The sequence below is a fragment of the Macrobrachium nipponense genome, chromosome 7, assembly GCF_015104395.2.
Source record: "Macrobrachium nipponense isolate FS-2020 chromosome 7, ASM1510439v2, whole genome shotgun sequence".
Classification (NCBI taxonomy): Eukaryota; Metazoa; Arthropoda; class Malacostraca; order Decapoda; family Palaemonidae; genus Macrobrachium; species Macrobrachium nipponense.
In genome coordinates, this window is record NC_061109.1 from 77,663,175 (window position 1) to 77,688,276 (window position 25,102).

Here is a 25,102-nt window from a genome sequence, read left to right on the forward strand (position 1 = left end):
GGATTACAAAATGCCTCTGACACTAACAGAAAATCAAAGTTGTGCTGCAACTGCAATAATGAGCTAACAAGCAATGTAAGTTTTAACAAAAATGCTCTTCAAAATGAAATTCCTATGATATATAGGTACAGTGGAGACCCCCTTATTTGCATTCTCAAGATTTGCAGACTCATATATTCATGCATTTCTCTGTGGACCATATCTACCCATTATTCACAGGAAAGTGGTGTATTCATGGTATTTTTCTATGAGAATTATTCACTAATTACCGTACCTTTATGTCAATTTCATAATTAAATGCACGTTTTGGGACAATACTATTAAAAAATCCAGGTACATATAAGCATTTTTAGTGGGGTTTTCTCGAGTTTGAACTAACAAAATAGGCAGTTCTATGTGTTTTTATGGGAGTTGTAAGTACTGGCAGGTTCTAGCTATTTGCTGGGGGAGAGGGGGGGGGGGGGGTCTAGAACACATACCCACCAAAAATACGGGGTCCACTGTATAGTAACTGTATGCAATTGAATTGAGACTACAGTTAAACTCTTAGTTGAAATCTGTAAATACTTAAAATCTTTCTAAAATTGCTTATACACGCCTATTTTGATAGTTCAGGCATCAAAGAAAAAAAAAATGTAAAATGACTATACTTGAGTATTTTAATAGTTTTAAGAAAATAATTGCTTTTAGTCACAAAAATCATATGAAAATGCAGTAATTTGTGGATATTTCTCTGTGAAAAATACTGCAAATGGGCGAGTCCACAAATCCGGAACCACGAAGAGGCAGGGGTCAACAGTATATAGAGATTGATCCTAATTATATTATATTAAACCATTGTCTTTTGATACACATATAGTAAACCATATGCATAAGCACAGTGAATAAACAGAGTATTATGTGCTATGTATTTTATTTGTTTACACTGTAAATGGCACATACCAAAGGTACACAAGCTACCAGCAGGAAAATGTCTTTCAGAATACAATGCAGTTGAGAGGAATAGTATGCCAAACTATGACAGAGAAGACAAGTACCCTGGATCTATTCTATATATGTCAAAATATTTTGTGATGCCAATTACTAACCCTGATAATTTCTCACATCTCAAATTCTAAACTATGCATTCTGGCTGCGCAAACCCTAAATGAATAAAAACCAAAACAATAGCTCCTGGATCCAGACACTACCTGCTAATTCTCTGGATGGGATAAAACCTACCATCATAGCAAAGAACCTATTTAGGCAGGTAATGATAATTCCCTTAAATGTTTAAAACCTGACTACCTCAGGGTGTTTTTAACACTAACCCTGAAAATATACAAGTAAAAACACTCACTAATTTAATCATGAACCTCCATGTCTGAAACACCAAATGAATGATAGCAGGGTGGAATAAAAATGTTTGATTTCATCCTACACAGTTATTTTGTTAGCCAACTTAAGTTACATACATTTTAAAAGACATTAACTATGGTCAAAATGTTTTGTGATGGGAGTGAAATATTTATTACTCCCATCACGAACATTATGATCAGTTTTTGTATTTTAAATGTGTTAAGTGTAATTTATGTCTGACCAATTTAGAATAAGCAATAACAAATTAAAAAGTCAAGGATGAAGCTCATTATGAAATCTGCTGAGGAATAAAGTAGCAAGTATTTTTATTGTGTGCAGTACTGGAAAATATTCTTTTCTCCCCTTGGGTATCCTATTCTTTTTACCCTTAATGAACAGACATGCTAACATGAGTGGCAATAACAGGTTTTGGGCTGTGGACGGAGTGACTCATGGCGAGTAACAACATTATGCGCTATCAACTTGGGGGGAAATCAGGTGTGAAAAAGAGGTGCCATTACTTCTATAGCCCATAATTTCACTAATGGCAATTTTTGACAGGCTAAAATCAACTGAGAGAGTTAGTTGGGATCTTGACTTCAAGGGAGGAATGTAGTGCCTGTCCATCTTACAAGACATCTTTTTGTAAATTTGCTCATAAATAAACCAAGGGGTTGCTGTTAATTTTAGTTCTCCTTTTATGGTAGTATGTCAGTTATAAATGTAATTTTGCAAAAAAAAAAAGGGCAAAGATATATTGGAAAAACATGCATAAATCTAAAAAAGTTATTGCATCTTTGTTCACAGTGAATTTATGTGAGTACTTTACAACAAATAAGCTCAGAATTTATTACTAATCTCATTTCTTATCTGTTTTGATACTGCGGGAGCTATAATCATAATTTTACAAAATAAAATAAACTTACTTATTAGAAAAATCATGTATAACTTTGTCAATTTTATGATTGTCTTGTAAAAGAGGCACCACAAGGGGTTGTAAATAGTCATTTTCAACTTCTTGTGGACGGTAGGGAAAATGTTTTAGAATTTTTTTCTTATACCATGTGCATTTGCATAACTTCCTCTTTCCATTGAGGTGTTCTTTTCTTAAATTGGCTGACCTCAATGTTTGGCTGCCCTGGGGTGCTGCATAAGTATTGATTTATTACCCGGTCCATTGGGGTTAAGGTAAAACATTTTTTCATGGCAACATCAGTACAGGAGAAATTTTTAATTGACAATGGATATCACAGTAGTAGCACAAAGTGGTATGTAAACATAAGGTAAGGGTACATAATTGATAACAATTGGGAATGGGGAGGCTATAAAAATTGCTTATATACTAATGCTTAATGGAAATGTAACATGAGGTGGTTAAGTTTTGTGATAATAAGCTATGGTGATAAAAATCCATGATGGCTAAACATGAAAACTTGCTGGGATCTGGAATGATTGGTGGTAGGTAGACTGGAGTGACTACTACTATATGTTTGGCCATCATATACCAATGAAACATGTAAAGAACTGATAGGGATGGAGAATTAATTACATTATTCAGAACTTTTGATAATTTAGAATGGGCTTGGTCCTAAAATCTTGATGAATGGACTTGTACTGTATATGGTTGGTTTTCTTAAATTATGATGGCTCCAAAACAGGTTTTAACATAGGAAAAACATATTTTTGATTGTCGCTGCTGAGTCCTCAAGGATTACCCTTTCCATGATCTATCCAGAGCTCCATGGTGACCAGACTGTCAAAGAATTCTCTTAACTAGTCTTGTGGCCAGCTATTGTGCCATAATGATAAACATTATAACACAGGATAGAGCATAAAATAGACTCAGAAAATGGTGCACTTTCTATTATCCTCAGCAAATGCTAATACCCAATTTACCTACATCAAAATCACATGAAGAAGAAGTGGTTACGCGTATACACAGTCATATTGTTTATATACCACCAAAATCTGACCAAAACCATTCCTTTCTATTGGTCAATGCGGGATGATGCCTTACCCAAAACCCATGCCTTTTCATCAGGGAAGTGGGAGGGTTTTGAGGACTTTACCAGCGACTACCAAAAATAGATTTTTCATATGTCAAAATCTGTTTTTTGAAAGTGTAGTAGTCATTGTCTCGTCCTCAAGCAGCTTTACAAAGAAATTGACAGGTGACAAAAAGGTCTTGCATTTTAATACCAACAACCCACATACATTTTTGGTCCAGGGTCAAGCCACTAGTTTCAAGGCCCCATTCTTTATTCCAAATAGTACCTTTATGTTTGGTAGGAAAGAGCAAGAAACTAAATGCAAACTTATGTTTTTTAGGGTGAAGTTCTGTGGTGATTTACCTAAGGATGCTGGGTATGGTTGCAGTATTGTCAAACCTTCCCAACCCATAATTAGCACTACTAGCCTGTTGGGAAGACCTGTGGTCTGCCGCTGTAGCACCTATGGGTCAAGAATATTTATGCCACCTACTGATACACAGTGTAGTCGAATTTGTTCAAGCTCGTGGCAAGTGTTGGTACTAAATCTTGATGAATGGACTTGTACTGTATATGGTTTTCTACAATTAGGATGGCTAAAAAACAGGTTTTGACATAGGAAAAGCCTATTTTTGTTTGTTGCCATTGAGTTTTCAAGGGTTACCTTTCCATGGTTTGTTTATATATTGTGTTTCTACACTGCATGGAACCAGTAGTTATTCAACAATGGGACCAACTGCTTTACGTGACTTTTGAACCATGTTGAGAGTGAACTTCTATCACCAGAAACATGCATCTCTAACATCTCAGTGGGATGCCCAAGAATCGAACTCATGGCCCCTGAGGTGGCAGGTCAAGACCATACCGATCACGCCACTGAGGCACTCAGAGCTCCATGGTGACCAGACTTTATGTCGAAGAATTCTCTTAACTGTCTTGTGGCCAACGTGTTATAATGATTAACAGATAAACAATATAACATGTGATAGAGCATAAATGGACTCGGGGGAAAATAGGGCACTTTTTATTATCCTCAGCATATGCCAATACCCAGTTTACCTATGTCAAAACCGCAAGAAGAGGAAGAGGTTATGCGTATATGTACAATCATTTTGTTTACATACGACCAAAACCTGACCCAAACACCATTCCTTTAAATTGGTCAATGTAGGATGATGCCTTACTCAAAACCCATGTCTTTTTGTCAGGAAAGTGGGAGGGTTTTGAGGATTTTAACAGCGACTACCAAAAATCTATTTTTGGTAGTCGCTGTTAAAGTCCTCAAAACCTTCCCACTTCCCTGATGAAAAATCTGTTTTTTGAAAGTGTAGTAATCACTGTCTCGTCCTAAGGCAGCTTTACAAAGACACTGACAGGTGATGAGAAGCTCTTGCATTTTAATCCCAACAACCAACATACATTTTTGGTCCAGGGTTACGCCACTAGTTTCAAGGCCCCATTCTTTATTCCAAATACCTTTACATTTGGTAGCAAAGAGCAAGAAACTAAGTGGAAACTTATGTTTTTTTGGGTGAAGTTCTGTGGTGATTTTTGTCAAACCTTCCCCAGCAAAATTAGCATACTCGCCTGTTGGGAAGACCCGTGGTCTGTCCCTGTAGCACCTATGGGTCAAGAATATCTATGTCACCTACCGACACAGTATAGTTGAATTTGTTCGAGCTCGTGGTAAGCGTTGCTAGTGTAGGAAAAAACAGACCTGGGATGTCCTCCCATGACCTCTAAATAAACCTTAAGTACTTGAACTGGGCCATAATGTTTTGTCTGCTATGTCGAATTTATTCAGAATTTGAGATTTCCTTCTTAAAGGAGCCCCATTCTTGGTCAGGAATGACAAGCCAGAGGACAATAAATAATTGATCATCTGTTTGTGTGATGTGTTGTCTCCATCTAAGCAGAGTCCAGTTTGCTAATATGAGCTCCTTATGCTAATGCAATCCAGAATATCGCATACCGTAGCTTATGAGTTGTGGTTTTTTCCATCTAAGAGGAAGACCCATGCTTTGTATCAAGTCCACTGAATTGAGGGGCTGATCGTAGTTTAAGCACCTTGTTCAGGGATCAAGTAATTGTAACCCTTCAAGAGCAGATCTTTGTACTAGTGCAAAGGACCGCAGAAGGGGAAGTGACAACTTCTATACTAGAGGTAAATCATGAAATCATAAATCAATGGTTCTGTTAATGCTGCATTGTATTTCATGATTGCTGTACCTACAAGGTGTTTGTCTTTAAAAGGGATAAGAAATTTTAAAATTGTTTCCCTAGGATTTTTGGCTGGGCTCTTGGTACAGATATAATGTAACTAAATCTTCCATACATAATGGTATTGCCAGATATATGAAGTCTAACATTTGCACTAGGTACCTAGCAATGTTGGGCAAGTGATTTTTCAGTATAGATAACATTTAAGAAAATCCACTTGTGAAGGAGGGTCCTTCGACTACTTTCTCTCCTACTGACTGGAATAAAACAGTGGACAGTTTCGGAATTTATTTTTTTGCCTGTTATTAAAGTACTAGCAACCAATGTCTGGCCAATTTGGGGATATTAAGTAAGCTGTTCCTTAGTAAGTTAGGAGTTTACTCAACACCTTTGAAATCTGAAATTATGAAGGAAAAGGGTATATCTCCTCCATTTGTTCCAGTTTTGTAGGAAGGCATCTCTTGTTTCTTGCCTGGCAGTTTGTGATTCTTATATGTGGTGAACAGGTACATTTCCATTTGTGGAAATATGTTGGCTATTTTCTGAAAGAGTGGTTGCCTAATTCCACTCTGTTGAGGCTGCTTTTTCCTTGGCAGGGAGTCTGCCATTACATTGAGAGACCCCACTAGGTAAATTGCAGACAAGTACCACTTCCTTTCCTTTCTTGTCCCATCGAAGGATGGCTAGCATTACCATATTGAGAGGAAATGAGTATCATCCTGACCTCTTAATGTAGGACATTGCAGTTATGTTGTCTAGAACCAACAAAATGTATCTCTTCTAGAGGTCTGAGTTTTTTGAGAGACAAAAAGACACCCATCAGCTCCAAGAAACTGATACGACAATTCCTCAGAGTAACCGAACACCTCCCTGCCACCTTACAATCCTCTCAACGTCCTCCTAACCTGTCAACAAGGCATCTGTGTGTATTGCATTTCATACAGACCGAGGAGTCAGGGTAACCTGTATCACCAGAGATTCCTTCGAATATCAAGGCCAAAGTATCTCAACTTTTTTAATCTTTTGATGAGGTTGGTCTCACATCTTATTTGCTGCGTGTGATAGCTAGAATTTTCTCACATTCATTTTGTAATTTGAGTATAGAGAGTTCCCGGTTATCGGAGGACCCAGTTGTGGCGGAACAACGGGCTGTGTTACGGTTATCAGGTGCCATAAGGTGTCGATAATAGAGTTATGGCACCATAACATACCTAACAGAGGCATCATTAACTGGTTATCGGCGCCATTAACCGAAACTTAGCACCATAAGCGCCATATATTGCAGTTTCGGTTAATGGCGGTTTTTGCTTATCAGTATCCCGCCAAGAGTGCTACCTACGCCAGTAACCGGGGACTATATTAGATCTATTATAGATGCAAATTTCAACAAATCCACCATGCACTCTAAATGCCGTTTGGAAACTCTGGGCTGTGCAAGGCACGTTTTAAGGACTTGCCTTATTCTGTTTTGAGTACGAGCTGTGAAAAGTATTCCAACATAGTCCCAGCTACTGAAAGTGTTTGTTGAGTGTGAGGTGGGATTTTGACAATTTATAAAACCTTCTGACTGTGGTCAGTTGACCACTGCTCTAGGTTTTTCAACCACACTTTTCTTCTGGGTGCCCAGATCGACCAGTCAACTAGGTGGGCTATTAGTTGTATTTCCTATTTCTCGAAGACCTACCGCTACTAACTTTGACAAAACTTAGGGCAATGTTTAGCCCACAGGGCATGGCTTTGAACCTGTATAAATCTTTCCCTATCTGGAAACTTAGGAAAGGACAGAAGGGAACGATGACAGGGACGTGCCAGTATGAATCTTTCAGATCTTAAGTCCCTTTTGGAATAACTGAAAGCAGTAGGGCAACGCTAGTTATTCGGAAAATTTGGGAAACAGTGTGCTTGTCCATTTCCGGAAACAGTGTGCTTGTCCAATGTTGATAGGTCTAGGATCACACTTTGTTTGGAGGAATCCTTTTTGGGAACACTTGTTGCCAAATATCTGCACATTTCTCTATGGCTCCCATTAACAGGGCCTTTCTGCATGTAACATTCCAGAGAGGGGTCTGGTTTTTGGAAGAACCCCTTGACAGGAGAGGGAGGGGTGAAACCATTTCCACCCCAGCCTGTTTAAAATTAATGCTGTGTCCCCAAAGGAAAGCCTTCAATTGCCTGAGGTGTCACTGAAGTCAACCCTCAACCATACCATTCCTATTGGTATCTACCTCTTAATCTGCCTCTGCCCTTGATAGGCATTCCATTTGTTGCTTTTCTTTTTCCTTTAAAAGATGATCTTTGGGCCTTGTAAAAAAAATTTTTTTGCTTTTGTTGTTCTTTCATGAGGCATCATCCCTGCAAGGTGGTAGAGTTTATAATACTAGGTGGATCATATCATGAAATTCTGCTGAGGCGGTCGCCTCCGAGACTCTTCTCATAAAGTCCTAAATTGTTGTGTAGCTATAAATAAAGGAGGGTTTTCCCTTCAGAATAGAGCTGTAGTGGTGGAGTTTTCAGAGACTGGGATGACTGAGGCAAATGGTTTAAATTCTGCCACTGTCTCTGGTTTTTTAATCACTATAAAATTCTGAGAATCTGTCTTTACAAGATTAATAATTTTGGAAATGAAGAGACAGAAGGCTGGAACTCTTTGATGAGCAACTTTGGTCTTGGTAAAGAGTGTCTTCTGTAGTTTATAAAGTTATAGACACTGGTAAGAAAACTGTTTCTGTTAGTGGTCTTTCACTTGTACAGTTTCAATCATTGTTTTTCTATCATTAATTAGATATTTACTAGGGGAGAAAAAATGCACACTGATGCCTTTCACCAAGGATTATAAGTAAATAAAGATGAGTACTGGAGCCCCTATCATGTTTTGATTTGAAGTTTTGTATTCAGAGCTGATAAATTAATGGTTTCCAATTGTAATTCTAACACTAGACCTTATTTGGGCAGCATTTACATCTCCTCTCACTTTTGATTTGCAAGATGCAGTACTTTTACACTGGACTAACCTAAATTCCTTTTTGGAATCATGTCTCTCATACATTGCTGTTCTGTGGCAATGACATTTTCTGATGCTATTCATAATTTCCTTACAGAACTGATCAAAAGCCACAAGCTGTATATCCTGTTTGGGGAGGCTTGCACATTTTGACTAAACTTCAACAACTGAACTGTAACTGCCTGTTACTAAAGGGGCAGAAGTCCTAGTTAAGTTACAATAACCCTCCAAAAATATAGTAATACCAGTCAGAGTCAGATGGATCCTAGTATCCCTTTTGGGGGGAAAAGATCCTCTTCAGCACTGATAGCTGTAAATGGGGCTAGAATTCTTCTAGAAGGTTTCTCCCACGGCTGCCTGGTGGCCCTAATCCATCTGGGTTCAGCAAGGTCATTTCAATGGCAATGCCCATTTCATACTCCATAGGAAGAATGTCTCCCCCATGTAAAATTTTCCACTTCCTCCACAGGGTTAACCTGGGGGGTAGTGGGGACCGATGTTACTGGGTTTTTGACCATATATAAAATTGCTGCGAAGTATACTGGGGACTGATGTTACCAGGTTTTGACCCAAACATAAATCTTAACCTGAGAAAAAAAGGGTTATATCTGCTAATGGAGTTTTGCCAGAAAGATATAATTTCCCCTTTCCTTAGTCCCACTGAACCCTAGGAATCACGGGACAGCTTAAAATGAGCAGTTTCATCCTTAAAATTTGCTACCAGTAGTACACTACAAGTTTGGTACATATCTGTTGACCAAGCAAATTTTCATTGCTTTTTACAAGATTATACACATGGCAGGTGGTATGAGTCATACCCACTAGCACAAAATGAACTGAGAAATTTGATACAAGACACCTGAACTGAGGGTCTGCATAATGGCAGCCCTGTAGTGATATAAAGCAAGTTGTTATTAGAAACTCCTTAGTAGTAAATTATTAATGAGGGAAACTATAATTCCACATACAGATTCCATATTTGTAATAGATACTATTAGAAATCTATGTTAACTTTAGCCCTTTGAGGTTTAAGTTAGTTCTGACAGTTGTATATGGCTGTATTAGTCCTTTTGCACTGCCTATGTAAAATTCTAATTTGAACTGTCATGCCATTTGGACCAATATCCTATGTACTGATTTGTTTAGTTGGCCCAAACCACTGTTTATTATGGATTTAGCTTATTTAATTACGCCTAGGATAATGTTTATATCCAGTCGAAGGCTATTTGAGCTAAACTACCACTTAGTGCACCAACTAGGATGTTTCCTAAATTCTTCTCTCTTAGCCAAGTAGAGTACATATAGGGTATTGCCTAATCGAAACTAATCTAGATCAAATGTAATGGCTATATAAAAAAACAAATTTGATCAAATGTAATGGCTATATAAAAAAACAAAAGTTACTTAAATTTAAACTCATAGTTAATTGTTTATGTATAGCCCTAGGCTATTTGGCCTCCTATATAAAACAGTAAATTTCTAATGTGAAACTCACTAATGTGAAATTTTATAGTTAAGCTATTACCTACTATAGGTTATTATCTAATCCTTATCAATTAATTTACCTTTAAAGGTATGGGATTAACCCAGATGTAATTTGTGGCCTTCAATACAGGGTACTACACCTCATAGGTGGCCATTTGGTCTATGTACTGTTTTTGGTCTATTGTATAAACATATAAAACAATAAGTTACTAATATGAAACTTTATATTTGAGCTATCACCTTGTATAGGTTATTATCTACTCCTGATTTAATCAACTGTTTTTTTTTATCTACCACACAAAAAACCTTAACTTACTAATGTGAATCTCTATCGCTAGGCTAGCCTATCACCTAGCCTAGGTTATTGTCTAATCATTCTAGATTATTTAATTCCCTTTTAAGGGTATGCACAAGATAGCCTAGAGTATCAAGACAATGGAAGTATACAGGCTACTAAATAAAAAGGAAAAATGTCTGTAGCCATTTATCTAATCCTCAGGTCTTTGGTGTAAACTTAGGCTACTGCCTAGGCCCTCAGCCTAACAGTATATGTTCTTAAATCTCACCTTAATTTAAGTTTCTACCTAATCCAGGTTATTTTTGTTCACCCTTAAGGATACCTAATCCTAGGTTACAGGATACAGACAACATCTACTATAGTCTACCTTACATATTCTCACTGAATCAATGTAGACTGTAGGCTACTGCCTGGTAGGCTATTGCCAACATCATTACCTGAAAGGTTTATCTACGTATATTAATAATTGTGGGACATTTCTTTAGATAAAACAGAATGATATATTTTTCAAGACAATTTTCACTTCTACAAATAGCTAACGATCACAAAATGTAAGAAACACCAATGTGTCCTGGTGAAAAAAGCCTGTTTATGGCTTTTAAGGCTTTTCACACACAAAAAAATCATAGTTCCACGGTCTAAAGTAAAAAAACTTTCAACTGGAACTTGAAATTATGCACTTCGTTTTCAACATAAGACGTTTCAATCATGGAAAATCAGTACAGTGGACCCCCGTATTCGTGTTCTCCTGATTCGCGGACTCACACATTCGCAGATTTCTCTCTGGAACGTTTCTCTACATTATTCGCGGAAAATTTGCCTATTCATGACATTTTTCTATGAGATATATCCACAAACTCTTGGTTTTTTTTTTATCAATTTCATCATAAAATATACTTTTTGTGATAAAACTATTAAAAACACCAGGTATAAACATTTTAAGTGGGTTTTTATTGAGTTTTAACTAAAAAAAATAGGAGGTTTTAAGCATTTTAATATGGGTTCCAACTATTTGCTGGTTTGTTCATGAAACTTACCTGACAGATATATATATAGCTGTATTTTCTGAAGTCCGACAGAATTTAAAAATTCGCGGCACACGCAGTGGGCGGCCAGGTGGTAGTACCCATTCCCGCCGCTGGGAGGCGGATATCAGGAACTATTCCCATTTTCTATTCATATTTTTTTCTGTCGCCGGTTGGTGAAACAAACTGTTTACAGACCTCCGCCTAGGATTTTGAAACTTCATTAGCCACTTAAGTATCCTAATTATTCTTTCGATTATTAACTTGGATTTGTGGCTAGGCATACGCTATCGTAAATTTTTTCATTGCATTTGATGTCTGAAGCTAGTTAGCCTAGTTTCAGACTTTGTTGTCTGCATGTAAGGTGAGGCTACCGTAACTTTCGGTAGACACTCGCATAGTATATATGACGTTTACATGTTTTCTTTGCATAAGGTAAGATTAGTGTAATGTGTGACTGATTACGGAAGAAGGAGGATTCAATTACGCATTTTAGAGCGTGTTAGAATCACAGGAGTTTTCCTCCACAGTAAAAACAGAAGTTAGAAATAATGAACCTTCTAACCTCCTGTAGATTTTATTTTGCCTAACCCTGTGGTATGGCTTACGAGCCTAGAATAAGTGTCTGCTAAAGGATTACATCAAGTAATCTTAGACTAAAGTGCTCGCTCTCCAACCAGTGTTGTGAAGTGTAGTGCCCCTTGTGTTGTGGAGGGGGCGTCAGATCGGCCCCATAATGCCTCTAGGCCTGGACCTCTGTCGGACTCCCAGGACTCAGGGAGAGGGCATGTCGAAAGCCGCAAGAGGGTTACGGGGCTCCCCCAACCGATCTGGCGTCCCTTCGGCAGAACCTGTTGACTCTTCCCAGGCTGCTAAAGATCGTGCACGTGCGCGAATCTTGAAAGATTGCTTCTCGTACTCCGAGGCGTCCTCCCCACACAGGGGTTGGAGTTCTCGGAAGGACTCGCGCCCCCTAAAGAAGCTTTAGAGAAGAGGACGCTTCTCGTCCTCTCTCTCGTCACGAGAGGATGAGAGAGTAAAGAGACCACATTTTCCCTTTTAGAAGAATGCACTGGCTCTTTTCCTAAGGGACATTTAAGGAGGCTCATTCATCTTACCAGAAGAGTGATTTGAGCCTCCTGCGAGAACGCTCATGTATATATCATTTATACATTATTAAGGAGGCTCATTCATCTTGCCAGAAGAGTGATTTGAGCCTCCTGCGAGTGACCGCTCATGTATACATCATGTATACATTATTAAGGAGGCTCATTCATCTTGCCAGAAGAGTGATTTGAGCCTCCTGCGAGTGAACGCTCATGTATATATCACTTATACATTATTAAGGAGGTTCATTCATCTTGCCAGAAGAGTGATTTGAGCCTCCTGCGAGTGAACGCTCATGAAGTTAGAGCTGTTTCAACCTCGCTAGCATTCCAAAAGAATTTGGTAATCAAGGACATTCTTGATTCCACCTTTTGGAGGAGCAACTCAGTATTCGTCTCCTCTCCTCATTGCGCTCCGTATACGTTATGTAACGTTCGCTTTACTTCGATAAAGCAAGCTGATAAGTTTGACGGCCGGCAAGCTGCTTTGCACAGTCAAACAACTTATGTCTCTGGTCGGCATAAGAAGGGCAATTTAGACGTGAGGAAGCTTTTGGAGGTGCTCGACGTCCTATAAGTAGAGACATTCTCCAGGACGCTCGGCAAGCACCTTGCGGAAGACGAAAGCCATACGTCTTCCTTTAGTGTTCACACTCTTCAGGAGCAGCGTGCGGCTCTCCATGGAGACTCGCATGAGGACGTCCCTTAAAAATATTCAATGTCATACGCAAAACGCTGTTCGTCATAACATTGAGATGTTGGCAAGGTCGCTCGCCAGGACGCCTCTTGGCGGGCCTTGCATGCATCAAGGCGCTCAACGAGTTCCTCTCTGAAACGTCGTTCAGAAGACTTGGTGTTCTCTGCTCAGACACTCTCGTAGCTGGACGCTTTCCAGGACGCTAAGCAGGACGCTTTTGAGGACGCTCGGCAGGAAGCTTTTGAGGACGCTCAGCAGGACGCTTTCCAGCACGCTTTTGAGGACGCTCAGCAGGACGCTTTTGTGGACATTCGCCAGGACGCTTCGGTGGAAGCTCGGCAGGACGCTAGCGAGGACGCTCGCCAGGACGCTAGCGAGGACGCTCGCCAGGACGCTAGCGAGGACGCTCGCCAGGACGCTAGCGAGGACGCTTTTGAAGACGCTCGGCATCCTACACGTCATGACGCTCGGTAGAGCACTTGCCAGGACGTTCTTCAGAACGATAGGCGTCCTACGCATCAAGACGTTCGGCAGGATTCCTGCAAGAACGCTCTTCAAGAGGGCGTCGTCGAAGTAGAGGAAGGAGTTTGGTCTCGTCAAGATGTCTACTTCGCTTTCTACGAAGGGAGCGTTCAATAGAATCCATCACTTGATGAATTCCAGGAAAACTGTAAGCAGATTTCGGTGTCATAAAACGCCTAAAGTCTGCTTTCGGGATTGCGCTGCCGAAGGGGAACATTAAGGTCCTTCCTGTCGTAAGCCCAGTCTCTAATCAGGAATCCTGCCCCTTCCTCGATTTCTGCGGGAATCGGGAAAACTATATGCTCGAATTCCTGGATTACTTTCTGTCATGTAAATGGGTTAGTTCTCATTGACAAAGATCTTCATAACATTTTATCGCTTAAGCGGATAAGTAACAAATTTCGGAAGAGCTCTCATTCATTTTCAGAACCGAACGTGGACAGTCGTTTTCCTTTCTTTCTCTCTTCCTCGTCCAGGAAAGATGTAGTAGAGAATTCGATGTTCAAATTACTACAATACGTAGTTTATCTTTGCGTCATTTTGCTAACGCATGGGTCGAGTCATATACGCATATCGTATTTACCTCTGCGGATAGAAGCCGAAGGAACTGTTGTTCTAATGTATTTATTTGACACTCCCTTCAACCTTCCAAGAGTTTTCGGAGTAAGAACAACTCTTCAGGTATTGTTACGACAACACCAACTCAGCTTCTGTATTTAGCGAATTCTGTTTCGTTTAAATAGGCCTGCTTGAGAGTTTCCTTTTGCTCGATAATATCATACCTATTCCTTCGTAAAGGGAGTAGCTGGCAACTCAGGCAGATAGTATTCTGTTCTCCATTGAAGCTTTCCTTCGAGGAAGACTTCTCCTTCACTCTTTTTGATAGAGATCGAAGGTGGTCGATCTCCAATCCTTATTTTGTTTTCTTTAAGGAAAGAATTTAGGATGGAGATCGTTGTTCAGAATACTATAAATATACTACGTATATTAACCTCGCGACATGATTCTACTAAGCAGTTGAATTGTCGAGGGGTAGGCGCATATCCTAGTTATTCTACGGATTGCGACTTAGACGAGAAGTATTCTAATTGAACTGCAACATCAACTCAGCTTCTGTATTTAGCGAATTTTGTTTCGTTTAAATATGCCTGCTTGAGAGTTTCCTTTGGCTCGATAATTTCATACCTATCCCTTCGTAAAAGGAGTAGCTGGCAACTCAGGCATATAGTGCGAGACGATGATCAAGGCTGCTGTTACTGTGATCTACGCAGTACCGGCTAGCTCGGTGTCATGCGCGGTTGGTTTACGTCTCTCTCCCTTGCGGGAATGGCTTAATAAACCGTCGCTTTGCCCTCAATCATGGATTTTAAGCCTCGGGTTGAGGAAATTTTCTAGTAATCTTGAATGATCATACCTGCCGTTTACTTAGAAAATTTCAACAAGATATCTCTTATACTTGTTAGGTGCGGGTTTACCGCACGGTAACATTCTGTACGAATCTACTGCGGCATAGCACTATAATAATGCTCTCCTGCTTATGCAAAGCGCAGCCTTATTTAGGGAAGGAAGCAGGCTGAGTGAGGGAATGGATGAGTTTGCTGGGGACCATTTCTCGCTGGAGAAGCTTGTTTTCCCTGAATAAACAGCAATTCAGACCTCTACAAATCTCACGAAGAAATTGGAATAACATCAAAGATCTTGTAATTCTAATTTTCTCTTCAACGGCTTGAGGATCACCTCAGGTGATAGCGAGAGGGTGCCAGACATCCGAACAGAGAACAGATGTTCTGGCACATTGTCTGAAAGAATTGGAAGCCAAATTAGTCGGCTTTCCAGTTCCTCGAAGGGTGAGGTTGGATCGAGTGGCCCAAATCATCTCGGATAATTTCTCAGCTCTCTCATAGCTCGAGAAGAGAGAATTGGTTATGGGCTTGGGCACGGAACGTAACGATCCTCAATAGGTTCGTTAATCTAGTGCACGTCCGTGGGGGTCTTCTCGATCGAAGGCAACAACTACTGACGTCTGAGTAATCCTCACTTAGAAGTATGTCGAAAGTGAGGAGAGACTGAGGGAGTCCTTTCGTTAAGTTTTTTCGTAATATTGAAGACGAAGGAGCTTCCTCTTAAGTTGTTCCCTTATTCATGATCCTAGAGGATTAGCTTTAGTCGCCACATGTTGGCCTCTAAGAGGTTGGATTCACAGAGGTCAGGTAATTCAGAGAATTTTCCAAAGACCCTTCCCGAGAGAATCGGTGTAATCAAACATCGTCACTTAGTGAAGTATCTAATATCTCTCCTCTCTGAGTCTGAAAGCGTTCAGACTATCGAGAAGCGATAAGATCTTCAAGATTAATGGCAGTCTCTTGGCCAAGGCAAAGCAGTGCTGCCTATTTTCAGTTCTCAATCGGAGGGGGCCGTTTCTGGAGATAGTGAAGGGAAATGACTGTTCCTCCACCTCCACCTCTGTGAATTTCGTTATGGTTCTATCTTTCCGTATGAAGTATGAGATAAGATAGAAGTCCTAACTGTTGTAGAATATGCAAATATTGTTGTTGACGGCCTCTAGGCTCAGAGATTCGGTTCTGTCAACAACAAAGCTTCACGATCTTTGAGGTCTGTGGAGATCTTGTATTCTCTGGATCAAGTTCCGGCATGGAACTTAGACGTAGTCTGAGTTTCTGATGCCAAAAGCATTTCGAACCTATCCTTTCTGCGAACTTAATACACGTGACCAGAAAGGCTAATATTCTAACCGCTTTAGCCACGGCAAGGAGGGTTAGTGAGGTTTTAGCCATCATCAGAGGTTTTGGCTTTAAAGGACATAATGCGGTCTGTCCGCTAAGCCTTCCGTTCTTGATAAGAACGAAAACCTGTCTGACCATTGACCCGAAGGCTTGGAGACCAAGGGTATGGCACAAATTATTGGGCAAGGGCAGTAGAGAGTCCTGTGCCCTGTAGGGTCTCTCAAGTTTTATCTTGATAAAACTATAGAAAGTCAAGGTCAACAGACAATCTGCGGTGTTCCGTAAAAAGACCAGACTAGTTCATGTCCAAGAACACCCTGGCATGATAGCCAAGGAGTTCTTTTAAGAGGTCTCATTCATTATGTTTGCATAAAGATTTGAGATTTTTTCTTAATATCAATGCTCAAGAGGTGAGGGCGCGGCCTCGGAAGCATTTCAACAGAGCATGACACTCAGTAACATCCTGAGTGCCACGCTTTTGCGAAGCAACTCTGGGTTCGCTTCACACTCCCGACAATCTGCGGTGTTCCGTAAAAAGACCAGACTGGTTCATGTCCACGAACACCCTGGCATTATAGCCAAGGAGTTCTTTTAAGAGGTCTCATTCATTATGTTTGCATAAAGATTTGAGATTTTTTCTTAATATGAATGCTCAAGAGGTGAGGGCGCGCCTCGGAAGCATTTCAACAGAGCATGACACTCAGTAACATCCTGAGTGCCACGCTTTAGCGAAGCAACTCTGTGTTCGCTTCACACTCCCGACGGGATGTGAAGACGACATTTCAGATCCGTAAGTCGCGGTAGGGGACCATACATATCCGTAGATATATTATTGGGTGCAAGAGGCAACACGAATCCTATCCTATAGAAAAGGGATAGGTGTGCTTTTAACTTTGAAGGGTTGGTCGCTTGAGGCGCGTTCCTTCTCTTTAGCCTAGAAGTTATGGAACTAACTTTGATAGGTTAGGTCAGGTGGTGGTTTTAGCTTCGGTGCCCTCAAAAGTATGGTCATATGGTCTAGTCACATTGTGGTCACGCCCCCGTTGACAGATCATCTAGAGCGCACCAGCATTACAGGTCTCTACCTCGCTGGCAACTCTAGTAACGCAGAAGCAGACTTTGGTGACAGTAATCACGAAGTCGGCTATGCTAACAGGTCAGAACCAAGATGTATATCATCTACTTATTTTAGTTTCCCAAAAATCCTATTCTGTCTCTTCCCACCATCCGAAGGTGGGATTCAGCTATATATATATCTGTCAGGTAAGTTTCATGAACAAAATGTTATTGTTATAATACAATTAAGTTTGTTCATACTTACCTGGCAGATATATATAATTAAAGTGCCCACCCACCTCCCCTCAGGAGACAGTGGCACTGATAAAATATGAATAGAAAATGGGAATAGTTCCTGATATCCGCCTCCCAGCGGCGGGAATGGGTACTACCACCTGGCCGCCCACTGCGTGTGCCGCGAATTTTTAAATTCTGTCGGACTTCAGAAAATACAGCTATATATATATCTGCCAGGTAAGTATGAACAAACTTAATTGTATTATAACAATAACATTTTTAACTATTCACAGGGGCCTGGTACGCATCCCCCGCGAATTCGGCAGGACCACTGTAAGTGAAGAACTAAACCCTCAGAGCTAACGATCCTAAATCGTTAGCGTCAACATGTGCAGGCAAAAAACGATGGTTTGCGCTTTTCACACACAATAAAATCACTGTCCCATATTATAAACAAAAAATTTTTTCTAGCTGAAACTTATAATTGTACACTTAGCTTTCAACTTGTTTCCATGAACCTCGGTAATAAAATTAATAAGCGAAGAACGAAATTCTCGGAGCTAGCCTAACAATCATAAATCATAATTAGCGCAGACTTGTGCTGGCAAAATAAGCTGACTACGGCTTTTCACGCACAATAAATCATCGCTCCACAGTCTTAGCTAAAAAATGTTTTAACTGGAACCTAAAAATATGCACTTAGCAGAATAAATATGCGAAGAACAGACTTCTCTGAGCTCTGGTTTCTTGACTGACCAGAAAGGGAATGGCATTTGGTCAGATTTTGGTTGTATGTAAACTGGGTACTAGCATTCACTGAGGATAATAGAAAGTGCCCTCTTATCCTGAGATCTTTTATATACTCTATCACATTTACAGGCAGTCCCCAGTTATCGGCGGGGGTTCCGTTCTCAGAGGGACACCGATAAGCGTGAACCGCCATTAACCGAAACCTGGCGATTTACGGTGCCACAATGGCGCTTATGGCACCAATAACCGGGGACGGACTGCCTGTATAATGTTCATCATTACGACAATACCCAGCCACAAGACCAGTTAAGAGAATTCTTTGACATAGTCAGGTCACCATGGAGCTCTGGCTAGACCATGGAAAGGGTAATCGCTAAGGACGAGACAGCAACTACACTATCAAAAAGGTTCACTTCATTTGGCATTTCTCTAATTGAGACTTCCTCTCTTTATCTAAACTTTAACTCACCATCTGGCCTGTTACAGTCAAGTCCTATCCAATCATGTTTGAAACTAGGCATGTACAAATGTCAGTCTGCATGTGCATGTGATATTAATAGTAATTGCTCTAATCATAATTCTCAACTAAAGCTCAAATGGGCATATAAGAAGGAAGGAAGGAAGGAAGGAGAGAAAGACAAGAGATACAGTCATTGTGTTCAAGTATTTTCACAGATTTTATTATCTTGTATAATAATTAATTACCCTCTATGTTATCTGCCATAAAGTTCTAAGCTGCTACAATGTGTAACAAAAAATTATTTGCTAGCTGCCATTATATAAAATCTTATGCTTCAATGGTCAGCTCAAGACCCTTTATAAATACTAATACAAAAATTACCAAAATAAAATAACCTTACGACTTCATAAATAACAAAAGAAAACAAACAAAAGTTCACAGCATCAATCTGCAAATCCCTGTAAGCAATTCCCCCCCTTCCAATTTTTCTTATTCCTACTAATTTATGGATCTAAATTACTTCCTAAAGTACAACTTCCAGATATAAAATTTAATTAGGTTATGTATAGCACTCATGCTCGGTTAAATAAATATGGCTTTGTCCATCTGCAGTCACAGGACTTCTCCCCTTAAATGCTTAGAAACAGAAACTAGGTAGAAATGTAAGTCATACTGATCACCAAACATGAAGTTTCTTGAAGGTATCTGGGTAAAATTCTCCATATGCGCAATGTTACTGAAGGGTTTAAAGCAATATGATTTGAGAGGATATCTTAATACTTTATATACAGAATCTGACTTGGTGTTCTTTAAATATCAGAAATGACAGGGAAAGGAAAAATAATCAAGAGAAGGGAAGTGAAAAGTAGCAAAGGAAAAATAATCAAGAGAAGGGAAGTGAAAAGTAGCAAAGGAAAAATAATCAAGAGAAGGGAAGTGAAAAGTAGCAAAGGAAAAATAATCAAGAGAAGGGAAGTGAAAAGTAGCAAAGGAAAAATAATCAAGAGAAGGGAAGTGAAAAGTAGCAAAGGCAAACATAAAAGGGGTTAACTGTATGTCAATAAACATGAAGAAAAAGCAGGTGTGTGAACGAGCTATGTCAACCAAAAACATCTTTTAATGAGAACATCTCAGAACACCAACAAAGAATATCTTGAGGTTCAATAAAAAGTAGATAAATGAGACCTTAAAATCATACCCATCCACAAGAAGTTTGGCTAGTGAGTCTTATGCCAGACTGATATAGTACTACGCAATATATATCAACAGCAAAAATGAATTCTTCAAAGCTCAATAGCTTGATAAAGTACAGCAGTACAACAAAGTGAAAAAACTCAGTACATACATGAATCTCTTTTAGGCTTTGCCTTACATTAAACTTCCAGGTATTACAAATTATGAGAACTCCAGAGGCCTATGATGAGACAAATAGTACCGATTTTCTGTTAAAAGTTAAATCCTAGGGCAGACATTTAAAAAAAAACAATAGAAGTTACTCCTAAGGCAAGAATGAGCTGGAATACATTTTTCAAGAGCAAGGTTAATTCCTGAATTAACAAGGAGACAATGAACTGGAACATTCAACATATATCATTAATGCACTTCTACACTTCCTTCTGTGTGACCAGTTTGGGTACCAGAAGAGTTGAAAGACTCAGACCTACTTGGATGAGAACTACAGTACTGAGATGGTAGGTTAGAGGTGAGTGGAGACTTATGGAATTGAAAACTTACTCAAGACATGAATATGAAGTGGAATTTCAGAGGTCACTTGTATCATGGAGTTAGTGAGGATGATAATGTGTGCAGTTACCTACTAAAATTCTTCAAACACATCTAACCCCTATCTTACCTCTAAAAAGGATAAGCCTAAAAAGTTTTGTTGGTAACATGAGATATTACCAGTAAATACATACCAGTAAATGATAGTAGCCTGAAACTAGAGTATGAGTGATTCACTTACTTTTTTACTTCATAAAAGTTGATTTGTGAAAAAGTAAAAAGACAATACCAAAAGACTATTAAGGGTAATATATTTTCATTTGATATTTGAAATAAAAAAAACATGAGAAAAACATCTTCACAGGTGAAACCACACAACATACAGACATGGAACTATTATCAAATGATAGTACACCAAAATACAGTTAGCATAGTGTACATAAATCTGATTATTCGATATTTTTGGGTAACCCACTAATAGATGCAAGAAACTGAATAAACATGGAATAGAATTACAGTACGTAGCATACTTCATTTCTACCAAATTCTGCTTTTCTAGCTCTCTTCTCCTGTATGGGCACTGAACAGGTTGAATAGCTTCTCGCCTGTTCCATTCCCTTTACAATAATTGAATATTTCAATAAATACACTGTGAGAAGTAAACAAATTCATTTTGCACTGGGCAAAAGTTGATATTTTGGCTTTTCTATCACCTACAACTACATAACTGCTGGGTATATTCATAAGCAATGAATAGAAAGACATCATGGGATAAAGAGCAGCAATACATTCCCCCATCAAGTCTTAAGGCACAATGACCCCCCCTTCTGTCCTATGCTGAGCTACTCAGTTACCTTGGCATTAATGGACCATTAAAGTGATATTAACATCTTACCCACTAAATTCATCCAAATCGTATGGTGTGTAATATTATTACTCATATGAGTTAGTCTGCCCATTGCTCAAAACCTGTTACAGTTCATCATATTAGCATGCTCGTTCATTAAGGGTTAAGCAATAATTGTCTTGTATCGGCCTTTGTATAATTAGTTTCCAAGATAGGATACTGACTTTGCTGTCATTTTGAACCTGTATACTAGTTTTGCTCTATGTCTGCAAAAAACCAAGAAGATATTGGAATTTTCACAAAGGGAGGGCCATAGTGACAATCTTTATATTAATAATGCTAATACTGTAATAATAGAACTCCTTTGCATCACATAGTGTTGAAGACAATGACGGTGAATTGTCAGTTTCCTTAAGTTGCATTTAATTCTATATGGATGCACACTTAGTTTCTATGAATTTACCTACAGGACCTCTAAAGAACAGGTCAAAATTATAAAAATAAAATATTGCTGGAACCCTCTTCAGACCTAACACAAGTCTACATTATTCTACATTATATTATCTATCTTTATTTTTTCTTTTTTCATTTATCATTATTTATACAGTATATAAGTATAATAAACTTATAGAGAGAGAGAGAGAGAGAGAGAGAGAGAGAGAGAGAGAGAGAGAGAGAGAGAGAGAGAGAGAGAGAGAGAGAGAGAGAGAATTAGTTTTCACAGGAATAGTATATATTACATAATCACACCAACGCGTTAGGATTTTGAACCGTCTATGATAATTTGTAAATTTCCCCAAGCCAACAATTATTCAGATTCTCTCCAAGGCCTCAACCTTAGTTACAGTATTCAAGGTACTTCACTTTTTTGGTTGGCCAAATTTTTTTTAAAGAATCACCTCTAAGTAGCAACTCATAACCTCTAAGTAGCAACTCATATTCTTTTCATCTCAACCCAGAAAAAAACACTGAACTGCATAAACAATAAAACTTTTAGTTACACCATTTTTCCAAGAGCATTATAAATTGGAACTCAACTACTATGTAATAAGCCATTTTGGGAACTGATATGCATTTGTAGTATTAAGATTTTGTTTGAAATTATGCTGTTGAGAGAGACCTGTTTCTGGCCTTCTAGTCTTGGTTTTGGGCTTCCTTGACTGGGCAAATACTAACAAAATACATGGTCTTATTTACTAATATAATAGCTGATGTCTTAATCTATTGCTGTCTTTTCCTCACGTTTCATATAATAAAGAGTTAACTACAAGTTTGTGGTCTTGGTTTGTTCCATTTTGTTCTGTATATGTGTATGCTCATAGCAAAAGCCAAGATACTTAACTTCCTTGAAAAAGTAGTAGTTTTTAATTTGGTGCGTTGACTTGTGAAAAATCGACAACTGTAATACCAAATAAAATATCACAATTTTTAAAAGTAAACTGTATTTTTCCTAACTATACAAACCTGAGGAACTGCTTATGGTGAAGCTGGAATACAGCCGTTAAAATTCTTAAACAAGGTGGTTAGGCAGTAACTACCATCCAGCAGGGCAGGGGGACCCATCTGCCTGGATGTAAACATTTCACTTTGTCCTTTGGCCCAGGTTTCAGAATGAGGGGTGACATGAGATGGACCTAATATGTAAAGGACCTCAGGTTTGTATAGTTTGGAAAAATACAATTTACTTTTAAAATGTGATTTGTTCCTACACAATATACAAACCCTTGGTCCTTTACATTAGGAAGACTCACTGGTTGGAGGGAGGAATCTAAGTCTCTTGAACTGACTGGAGTTCTGCACGCCTGGGCTACTCCTCCTGGTCAAAAGAGCTAGAAGTGCCCTGCCTCTGACAAATTGATCGGTATATAAGAACTGCGAGATCAAGAGTCAGACTTCTGGACCTTTTTGAACGAGTGAGGAATACGAAAAAAAGGCTGAGAAGAATATTAAGAGTCGGAAGCATTAAGACAAAGATCCAAGAAGGGTTTGTCTTACTGCCAGTCTCCTTCCTCCCCTTGCTAGAGCAAGGAGCAGGACTGCTTCTATGATTCTACAAAGAAAAATAAAAAGAAGCTCGATGTGGACTTAAAACATTAGACGCCAGTGTAAGTTAGAGTCCTATTCTCAGCCCGAAGAGAAGTAGAAGAAAAACAGAGAAAAGGTTCCAGGGACTTTAGAGCAACAACCCGAAGATATAAGGACATGAATGTGGTCCTGGTGACACCACGTCTATCTTCCAGTCCGACTTATTCTTCGGAATGTGAAGAATAGACCAAGCCAATGACTTTCTGAGTTCTTGGGTGGATTGTACAGGAGACATCAATGCCACTTGCAACGTACACCCTTCCGATTGTCTCACGAAGCCCAAGACAAGATGTGTCCTCAGACACTTCTCTTCCTCTTGTGTGAGATAGTACTAGAGAATAGTCAACGATATCCAGTTTAGGAATGTCAAGCCTTTTCAGAAATTACCGCAGCACCCTACATAACAAAGTAATGATTGATCTGGATCAATTGCAAAGTCCAGGGCACAGGGAATCACGAAGGACTTGAACCTGGCAACACGATGTCGCATTATTCAGAGTTCATTACGACATCTGAGACAAAGTCAAGATATCAATACCTGCCTTTTGAAGGATGATATTAGGGAGGCCCATGGAAATCATCTATCCTCTTTATCAATGATGGAGTAAGATGAGATGGGGTCTTGAGAGACAAACTGTCTGACGATTCTCTAAAGGGCGTGTGTGAAGCACGGAAAAAAAAAAACCTTAAATGAGAGTCAAATGCCATCTAGAGACTGGGGTCCCTGTGATGACAAAACGGAGAGAAGTTTCTCATCAGAATTGAATCCTGACTGTGAAGAAACAATACTACTTCCAGTGAAAGTTTAGGCCAAATGTGGCCTACATCTTCACAACTGAATCAGAGAGAAACAACTCTCGCGGTTCTGACCAGGGGAAAAGTCTCATCAATGACGACTCCAATCCCTGGAATTACAGAGGGCTAAAAGAAGTATCCTGTTAGTTCCGTTGCTACTCGATGAAAAAGCCTATGCTTGCAAGAAAAGCTGAATAGTCTTTTAGCCTTGAAGAGACAGGGGTTGTACTGCCTGAGGAACTACTCCTGTGTAACTGACACCAAAGTTGTTCAGGGAGGAATTCATCTCATACCTTGGAAGCAGAACTGGCAGGTCAGACAACAGGCTAAGACTTCCGTTGTGTATTTTCAATTTGGGGTGAACAGTGTTTGTTGAACACCTTACGAATAGAAAAAAGAAAAAATACAGGGTCTATGGTCATGTGCAATGGAACAGAAGACCTACAGACTTCTGTTGTAGCGGGGCAGTAAACAGCAAGATGATGGGGAGTCTTCTGAGATATATCTACGTCTGATGATTCCTGCAAAGGTGCGTGCAGAGCACGAGACAAGAACCCCACAAGAGCCAAAAGCTTCTCAAAAGACATTGGGTCTCTGTGATGGCAAAGTAGAAAAATTCCACACTGTTAGTTAAACCTCAACTGAGGAGAAACAATACTAAAACGAACAATCACTCCAAAGGAAAGCAGCGCTCTACCCATCACTTGAATTCAGAGGCCAAGTTGC